Raw genomic sequence first — 10,078 nt, 5'->3', positions numbered from 1 at the left:
CTGAGCTAACCCTCAAGCCCCCCAACTCACAAATTATTAATGTACTCTATAAATGAAATATGCAATTTTCAGGCAAAATGTTTGCTCATATGTTTTGTGGCTAGCTCAGGCTGCCTTAAAGGCTGGTCTGCTGCAGCATGTGGTGCTGGGGATGGAACTGCAGTCCCCTGCACCTGACTGAGTTTGCCCGAGCAGGCGCCTTAAACAACTGAGCTAACCCGGATAAATATATATTTTGAAAAAATATAAACTTAATTGGGACCCAGCCAGGTTATCATAATCTGGATCCAGATGTAGCATTTTTAGATAGAGATGAAATGTTCACTTGCAAAATTAGAATACTGGTCTGATTTCCAACATTTGTCTAGATTTTGAAGTGATCCTGCATTAAGGTCTCTGTTGTTGTTGGGTTTTTTAAATCTCCAAGAATACTAAAATTGGAATCAATAGGCTAAACGAGGGGTACTTCAGTGTTCATGCTTATGAATTTATCATATAACATTTTGTCCTTTTATTATGATTAGAATATAATTGCTATAAGCAATTCCCTTCAAATTCATGAAAATTTAGATTTGTAAATAGCACCAGGAGATTAAAATTCTTAGAAAATATAAAGATTTAGCATCAATAGAGATCTTGTAAAATAATTTCAAAGCAGTAAAGTAAGATTTAAGTTGGACAAAGAAGTAGAAGAGCACGATTTAGTTTGAGTTCTTTATTATTCTAGATATTAGTCCTTTCTTTTTTTTCCAGATCTGTAAGTTAACTATTTATTTAAATATAAAGAAAAATACATACTGGATTAAAATTTTGCAGCTGAAGTATTTTTAAACTTGTGTTAAGTATTGCCTTACTGGGTAGTAAATCCTGCAAATAAAGAAATGATTTCTTTCTTTTTTTTTATAATACTCCAAGAAGAAAATAGTATAAACCTTAACTCATGGTTACATAGTTGGCTGGAAAAGTGCCAGTTTGGCCTCGAAGTTTGCCTTCGCACCAATTGAAGTGTGAATCCATTTTTGATATAACTGTGATTCTGTCACCAGTTTGAAATGGCAGGTCACCTGGCTGCTGCCCTTCAAAAGACTACAACACTGTCACCTCTACTGGCCAACCAGAGTCACCAACTCTCTCATGATAGCGGGAGAGCTCAGGATATAGCTCACGTTCATTTGCATTACTTTGGGAGCCCAAGTTCTGCTTGGGTGGTGCTGATGATTGCTGTGGTCTTGATGCTGGTTTTGGAGGTAGCCCTTTAGCCTTCTGCTGCTCCTGGGCAGCTCTCCTCATGTTGATGCGCTGTCCCTCATGCTCATACTTTTCAGCAAAGGAATCGAGAATTTCATAGAGATCTAATGCCTGAGTGGGCCGTGGCACATCTCCAAACAAAATGTCTTAGGTGCCGATGTCCAGACAGTAGAATTTCCTGTTGGTTTCCTTCCTCTTGATCAGGCAGCTCCCTTCAGAGAGATGCCGGCACAGAGCCCTTGGACTTGCAGTAGGTGAAGCGGCTGCTGGGCTCCTGAGGGCCACATGGCCTTCCAGGTTCCTTCCCTGGGCCACACTGCCACAGCAAAGTTCCCCCTGAGGGCCAGGTTCCTCCCTTTGCTAAGGCCTCCACAGCTTTCCCATAATTCAGACTTATCACCAGATTTGAGACCTCAATTCCTATTTCAAATCCCCCACCAAGCCCAGGGATCCCAATTGTGGAGGGTACAGACCACTTTCCATCTGGAAGATGTACCAGGACAATGCCACTGCCTTCATGGGCTGTCACCAGGAAGCTGGCTTTGATCACAGACAAGATGTCCAGGCCTTTTGCCTTCGCAATAACATGGGCAGGGCTGATCTTGTCAGGTCCGTTTCTTGAGGTTATTTCTCTGAATTCTCAATTTTTTAGCAGCCTTCTTACTTTCTGACTTTAGATTTGGAAGTATAGGGTTATTCATCGCGTCCAGCTGCTCCTCCAGAGCTGCACACCTGCCAGGAGAGATATTAGTCCTTTGTCTGAAGAACAACTGGCAAGAGTTTGTTTGTTTGTTCATTTATCTATTTATTTATTTGATACAGGTCTGGTTGCCCAGTTCAGACTCATAATGATCCTTCTGTGTCAGCCTCCCCAGCACTGGGATTTCAGGCGTGGATCACCATGCCTGGTTTTGGGGCCCGCCACAGCATGTGGTACTGGGGATTGAACTTGGGTCCTTGCACTTGCCAGGCAGACGCTTAGACCACTGAGCTATCTTTCCAGCCCTGGCAAGAGTTTTATACTATTCTATGGGTTGTCTTTCCACTCTGTTGATGATTTCTTTTGCTGTGTAAAAGCTTTTTAATTAGATGAGATCCCCGTTGACTCTTTGTAATATATCCGATGCAATCAGGGTTTTGTTCATAGAGTCTGCCTACACCCATGCCTTCAAGAGTTTTACCTATTCTCTCTTGCAGAAATTCAGTGCTTTCGTATTGACATTTAGATCTTTGATATAGTTCGATTTTACTTTAGTGAGTGGTGAGAGACAGGGGTCTAGGTTTTTGTCTTTAGTATGTGGAAAGCAGGTTTTTTTTCCAGAATTATTTATTAAAGAGTATCTTCCAGTGGATATGTTTGGCCCCTTTGTGAAAGATAAGATAAGGAGGCTGAGTGGTTTGGAATTGCTTCTACATCTTCTAATCTGTTCCATTAAGCCTCATATCTGTTTTTTTTTTTTTTTTTTTTTTTTGTTGTTGTTGTTGTTTGTTTGTTTTGCTACTACCATGCTGTTTTTTTTTTTATCATGGTAGCTTTGTAGTATAATTTCAAATCATGGATTGTGATGCCTCCTATCTTACCTGTGTTGCCTGGAATTGTTTTTGCTATTCTAGGTCTTTTCTGGTTCTAAATACATTTTAGAATTGTTTTCTCTTCTTCTGTGTGGTATGCCATTGGTATTTTGATTGGGATCGTATCAAAACTGTATAGTAACTTTGGGAGCATGACCATTTTCACTATGTTGCTTCTTTGTAACCCAAGAATAAGGAACATTTTTGCATCTTTTCTTTTCTTTTCTTTTCTTTTCTTTTCTTTTCTTTTCTTTTCTTTCTTTCTTTCTTTCTTTCTTTTCTTTTTTTTTTTTTTCTTTCTTTTTTTTTTGTGGAACTGGAGATTCAACTCAGGCCCTTGCGCTTGCCAGGGAAGTGCTTATTCTACCGAGCTATCTCCCCGGCCCCTCTGTGCATTTTCTGATATCCTCTTCCATCTTTTTTTTTTCTAGAATAAAGAACTAAAGAAAAAAATCAGATTTCCTGAAATTTAAAGACCCAAGCTAAAAATGAGTATCTGTGATGAATACTCACTTCTTAGATGAAGTGTAAGCATCAAATAAATATTTTGAAAATATGTTCAACATCATTTGCCATTCAAGAGATACAAATTAAAACAATGATGAGCTTCCATTTCATTCCAGAAAGAGTGGCTATTATCAGGAAATTAACCAATAACTATTGCTGGTGGGGCTGTGGGGAAAAAGGAACCCTTCCTTATTGTTTGTGGAGGTGCAGACTGGTGCAACCACTGTGGAAATCAGTGTGGAGATTCCTCAAAAAACTAAAACTAGAGGTTCCATGTGACCCAGCTATGCCCTTTCTTGATATATTCCTGAAACAATTAAAAGCATCATACCACAGTGATATATGCAACCTCATGTTTATAGCAGCACAATTTATAATAGCTAAATCTGGAAACAGCCCAAACCCTTATGAATGGATGTATGGATAAAGAAGATGTGTTTTTATTAATGCAGTGGAGTACTACTCACCCATAACGAAGGATAAGATTGCACCATTTCTAGATAAATGAAGGCACCTTGAGTCTGTACTCTTAAATGCAATAAGCATCACTTTGATTCTGTGGTGTGAAAAATTGAAAGCATAAGTAAGGACCAAAATGTGTAATATTGTGAAATTGGAAGAAAATGTTCCAATTGGAAGAGGAACTAGAGGGGGAAAGGAAAAAGGAAGGAAGGGAAAAGAAAGAGAATGAGAAAAGAAGTAAAAATGGAAACAAGGGTTTTATCAATAAGAACAGCAAGGGGGTAAAAGAGAAGGTAGTAAAATGGGTAAAAAGAAGAATCAAGATATCTCATGTACCATTACAAATTCCTGCTATGGATGTGATCATTTTGTATATCTAATATGTAACCTTAATTAAAGAAAGAAGGGCAAGTGAGACAGGCAGTTTTAGAAACTATGATGAGACTCAAGTTTGTTTCATAGCACTCCTGACCATAATTGCTATCATTTACACAGTGCCTCCTCTGTGCCAGATATTTCACAGGTATAATTTTTAATTTTCCAGGTAGACATTTAAGGGAAGGAATAGTCAGTGATATGACTTTTAAAAACTATGCAACCAGGTCCTTTTCCTGGTGTCCCTTGCATTTTTCTGCTTTTGGCGATTGCCTTTATTCCTAGTTATATACTTTGTTTTTCAAGTTTTAGCCCCCTCTTCGGAAAGGCTCATGTCTTTGAGAGTCACCTTCAACACTCTGTTTTGTCTTCTGTTCATTTAATCACAGATATAAAGTTAGGGGAAGTCAAAAATAGGTCACAGTCTGATCGTAAGTTGCCATTAGTTTTATTGCTGCTCCTCCTATTTTATAGGGCCAATGTTGTTACAACAGAGAATTTGAGCTGATCAGTTACATTATGGTGAATGACACCACTTTCCTCCATAGTCTTAGAAGATGTCCACTTCTGCACCATGAATAATGTGGGTCTTTGAGTCTATCTCCTGAAGAGTAATTCTGCTAGGGGGAGAGCACCTGGCTGCCATCCCACTCCCTCAGGTAGACGTCACTCTGTAAGGCAGAGGTGAAGACTGGTCTGGGTACTGAACTTACTTGATTTTGCAGCAGGCTTGCCATAAGAGCCTCTGTGCCTGCAATCACCATACTCATGCTGCTGCCTCGGGAGAGGCCAGCAGCTCCTGCTGTGTGTTTGAAATTGTTAGAGGACAAGAATATTCTTGCAGCCCATTTGACAAGCCCCATGGGAAGCACCTACTGCAGCTGTGCTGGCTGTGCTTTCTCCGGGACCTAGGAAGGCGGCTGTGGCCAGTGCTCTTTGTTCCTGAGTTTGCAGACTCAGTTACCGTCACATTCATAGCACCTGCCATGATGCTCACTGTTGCCACTACTTCTGCTGCTGCCCTTGTCCCTTTATCAGGCAATGTGACTGCGGGAGTGTGTGAAGTCTTGAACCCAGTATGTGTGGAAGGCATATTTGGATTGATTTGTTCCTAGAAAAACCAAAATAAGGGATCCCAAGTAGGTCAGAGTTCATGTGAAGGTCCCCCATACTGCCTTGATGTTTATCCCCTCCAAAGATCTGTATGGCTTGTATCTGGAGCGACAACAAATAAGTGATGTAAATAAAATGACATCAGCAAGTCTCCCTACTTTTTCTGTAGCTAAATAAGGTTTAATTTGATCTCATGTAACACATATAACACACATAGGTGACATATATAACATACTATATTATATGTATATAATGTACATATATAACATATGATGTAACATGGGGAGACATTACATCCCATAGCATGTCAGCCTACCTAGATTAGAGTAGAATGTGTTTAAGAACTGGTTGGATAGTCAACGTGCTTTGGATGGCATTGCAGCTTTGATATATTAAGAGTTGCTGACAGCAAGTGAATCTCTGAAACTTAGATTTGGGAAACAAGAAGAAACATTAGGAACTGTCCCATGGAGGCCTGTTTGGCCTCAATTCCAGCCAAGCATGATGCACTTTCCAGGTAAGTGCCAGCTCTAAAGACTGCCATTTCCAAAGCATCTTGGTCCCACCAGCAGTCTCTGAAGTTTTGCCCTTAGGTTTGTGTCCTTTTCCTCAAGTACAGTTTCATTCACTGTGCTGCCGATGGAATGCCTGGTATGCTTGTAAGCTTCCGCTGGTGGCCTCAACATTGAAACAGTTTTCTCAGTGAATAAAAAGATCTCCTTTATCTGAAGGGCACATGGGTGGAGGTGTAAAGAGTAGCAGTGGCAAGGTTTCGACCTAGTTGTTTGTCACTGTAATTTTTGTGATTATCTTCGCAAACTTCAAGAGAAGTAGCCTGCTTAATCCTCAGGGCTGCGTAGGCTTGTCCTCTCCTGGCTATGTGGCAAGGCCACATCTGGCCTAATTATCACAGATAGCGACTGTTTAGGCCAGCAGCGTGACATCAGGTAGCATAAGGCTAGGGCTAGTCCATCAGTGGTTGCCATTTGGGCAGGATTGTGTATGTTGGTCAGTTCTCACTGTTTGCTGATCAGGATAAATTAACTCTCAAGCATCAGGGTACACCTGAATGGGGCATAGTCTCCATGGAGGAGTTCAACATGCCCTTCATGGGGCCATTTTGTTCTCTAATCCGGGCCATAAACTGGCTGCTGTGACACGTCCTAAGAGCTGCTTCATTCCTTCGCTAACACACTTCCAAGTGTGTTGTGTTTCCCTGGCCTCTCTAGCAGGTAGGCAAGTGGTTGTCTTCTGCAGGCTTTTTATTGTCCCTGAGTGTAAGGACCTTGTGAAAAAATATTGACTACTGAGTGCCAGAGACAGTCAGGCCCTTGAATACAGGTGGTGCTCTGCCTAGTGCTTGGAGGTATGGCAGGATGCAGATGTGAGGGCCCCCACAGATGTCTGGGTGTGCAAATGTAGCTATTTAGTCAGGAGAGAACTGCGCCTACAGCCTGACCCACTGCTTCACAATAAGCTGCTTTGATTCTGTAACTTTAACTGCTGGTCATGATGTCCGAGGTCCTCCCTGAAACTGGGGCATCCGTCTTCCCCTAACTAGCCCTGTGGGAATGCTCTTATTCTCTTATCCATTGTGACCTGTCCCCATCACACACACTCCTTTCTCTCTATCATCCAGCAGCTTCATCCTCTTTATTACCTCCTTCCCTCCCCACTTGCCACTTACCACCCCTTAGCCAGTCATTACCATCTACTGATTTTAGTGCGTGCTAGTAGTAGCAAATTGCTTTCAGAAAAATCAAGCAAGCTTTGTATTACGTATAAGAGTTTAAAATGTACATATTTTATGTACTCTTTTATCTAGCACCTCTAATTGTAGATGTTTGCCCCACCGATATTTACTATAGCATATGCATGGATTTATGTATTTGAACAAGATTAATATGCATAAACAAGATTCATATCTTATAAGAGAGGAATGGTTAAATAAATTTTGGAGCATTCTGTCATAGAATATTCTGCAGTCATAAAAATGATTTTGCAATTCTCTAATCTCACCAAAAGATATCTTTTTCTCTTAAAGAAAATGAGCAAAGCAAACATTTCAAATGGGTGATAAAAATGTGATTCAATTTATATAAAATCATCTGTTCTTTGGGGGGGCATAGGAATTATATTCGATGAAATATTTATCTTTGGTATAATTTTTATATTTTCGTTATACTTTTGATTTTTATAATAAAAATTTTATTTCTATAACTGGGAAAATAAAGCTATTTAAGTTAATATCTCTTTTTATAGCCACAGCAAATTTTATGTTTTCACTGCCCTGAAGTTGCTAATGGCATCTTTAAGCTTTTAGCTAAAGCCTGACTATAGAATAAAAAGAGACTCGAGCTTCATATTTATGCTCTATTGTTTGCCAACTAGCAGATTGTAAAGGAAAAACTTGGGAGAATTTTGCAGCTCTTCTAAATATTATAAATTTAATAGTTTATAATACAAATATCGACATTTAATGCACATGATAACATACCTGTGCCACATATACAGCCATATTTATTCTAGCTTGTTCTATAAGTCAGCAAAACATGGCTTCTTCTCTCCATATCAAAAAGTGTGGTTATTTCTGATAATATGAATATTTTTATTTCTTGAAAGGTCTATTGCATATGAATAGTAATTCTCAGTGACATTTGCAGTTTTTTTTTGTTTATTTTTTGTTTTAAAATTTTATTGAGAAACAAATAGCAATGAGACCGTTTCAAAACTGATTAGTAGGACAGTTTCAATGATTAATGCATTGCATATTGTTGTCTTCATAGGGATTATTTATAGTACAAGATGCAGACATGATATCCCATCCAAATACTATTGGTACAAATCTTTCTTCTCATTGAATTGAGAGAAAGTAGCTGTATATCTATCTTAACTATTTTGTATATACAGATACAAAATGGTCCTTTATTTATGTCACACTTTTTGTATAGCTTCGTCAGAAATGGATATTCCCTTGCAATTTAAATATTGTAAGTGCATGAATTCAGCAAAATAATCCAATATAGTCCAGTAGTCCATAATAGTAGTGGGTTATTTGTAGGACTGGCAATGTCAGAAGTTATTGACTTGAGCCTTTTATAGCTCAGCATATTAATATGGCTTTACTTTTCATACCTCATTTTTATACTATTCTGCTGGATTGTTAAGACCAAGATAAAGCAAGACCTATATAACAAGAAACATAACTTTTGTATCCAATAAGGTCAGTCAAATCTCCTCAGGATTTATCCTGAAACCCTGTAGCCACTTTGCAGATCGTTAGTCAGTGTCAGCCATGTGAATGAGTCACAGCCATTACTTGCCCAATTTGTTCTTTGCGAAAGCCTGAGAGAATGTTTTCTCTCCATGTGACTGTCCTTAGGCACACTCTACATTGTCGATCACCTCCCTCTGTGGCCCCATAATCTCCTTGGTCATTAAATTTGGGACACACCTGAGTTACAGGATGTTATAGACAGGTTCTCATATGTCCTGAGTCCTCAATGAGCTTGAACACCTAGGGCCAAAATATTGGCTGTCCTTAAAGCCCTTTTTTCTCTCTAATATTTGTTTTGCAAACTTAACTTATTAATCCTCCAGAAGAGAAACTTAATGATATTATTACTCTACAATATAGTTGAGCTTAACCTCACTATCTGTCTAAATAGCAAATCCCTTAGACCCAACATGGAACAGGTATTTTCCATCAAGTATTGATATTTTAAACTTTATTTATTTTTTCCATAATTTTATTGAGAAACAAATAGCAATGAGACAGTTTCAAATCAAATTGGTAGGGCAGTTTCAATAATTAACACATTGCATACATTCTTCCTAATGGTTAATTGCAGTACAAGATGTGGACTTCATATCCTATTTATAAACACTATTAGAACAAATCCCTCTATTCATTAAGAGAATGTAACTATATATCTATCCTAACCATTTTGAATACACAGATACAAAATGGACATTCATCTGCATCCCCTTTTTTTGGGTTAAGTTCCATCATTTAAATATTATAGGTGTGTAAACTCAGCAAAATATTCTGAAAGAGTTCAGTAGTCCATAATAGTATTGGGTCTTCTGCTTCACTGGCAATGTCAGAAACTGTTGACCTGAGTCCCATACAGCTCAACATAACAGCATGACTTTACTTCTATACTTTGTTTTTATACTTTTCTGCTGGATGGTTAAGACCAAGGTAAAGCAGGACCTATGCAACAAGAGTTGTAGCTTTTGGGTCGGATAAGGTCAGTGAAATCCCCTCAGGATTTATCCTCAGATCCTGTACCTCAGATTGTAGAACCTTTGTCAGTGGCAGCCATGTGGATGAGTCATGGCCATTGCTTGGCCAATGTGCTCTCTGTGAAAGCCCGAGAGAATGTTTTCTCTCCATGTGACTCCTTAGGCACTCTACATCATCGATCACTTTCCTCTTTGGCCCCATAATCTCCTTGATCAGAAAATTTGGGAAACTACCGAGTTACATGATATTACAGTAAAAGTTCTATGTCCTGAGTCTTAATTGCCCTTGGAGGGCTAGGGTCAACATGTTGGCTTTTCTTGAAGCCCTCCATTTTCTCTAATTTTGGTCTGCAAACTTAGGTTGCTAAACATACAGAAGAGAAGCTTATTGTTATTACCATACAACCTAGGCTGTTAAGCTTAACCTCATTATCTGTATGAATATCAAGAATCTTACATATAACATGGAACAGGTATTTTTCATCAAGTATTGATATGTTGAACTTTAAGTCCCTATAGAATATGATGAAAAAACATTTAAAAATTAGAATAT

At 38.8% G+C, this 10,078-nt stretch overlaps 1 protein-coding gene and 1 pseudogene across 5 annotated transcripts in view; one reads left to right on the top strand and one right to left on the bottom strand.

The window, feature by feature from the left end:
• Anks1b (ankyrin repeat and sterile alpha motif domain containing 1B) overlaps window positions 1-10,078 on the top strand; it is a 1,319,834-nt gene that overhangs the window by 459,526 nt on the left and 850,230 nt on the right. The window lies entirely within an intron of this gene.
• LOC101591423 lies at window positions 819-1,949 on the bottom strand (annotated as a pseudogene).

The sequence above is a fragment of the Octodon degus genome, unplaced genomic scaffold (genome assembly GCF_000260255.1).
Source record: "Octodon degus isolate 3935 unplaced genomic scaffold, OctDeg1.0 scaffold00004, whole genome shotgun sequence".
Classification (NCBI taxonomy): domain Eukaryota; kingdom Metazoa; phylum Chordata; class Mammalia; order Rodentia; family Octodontidae; genus Octodon; species Octodon degus.
The sequence above is the reverse complement of the archived record's forward strand: the minus strand, read 5'-3'. Positions and strand labels throughout refer to the sequence as shown.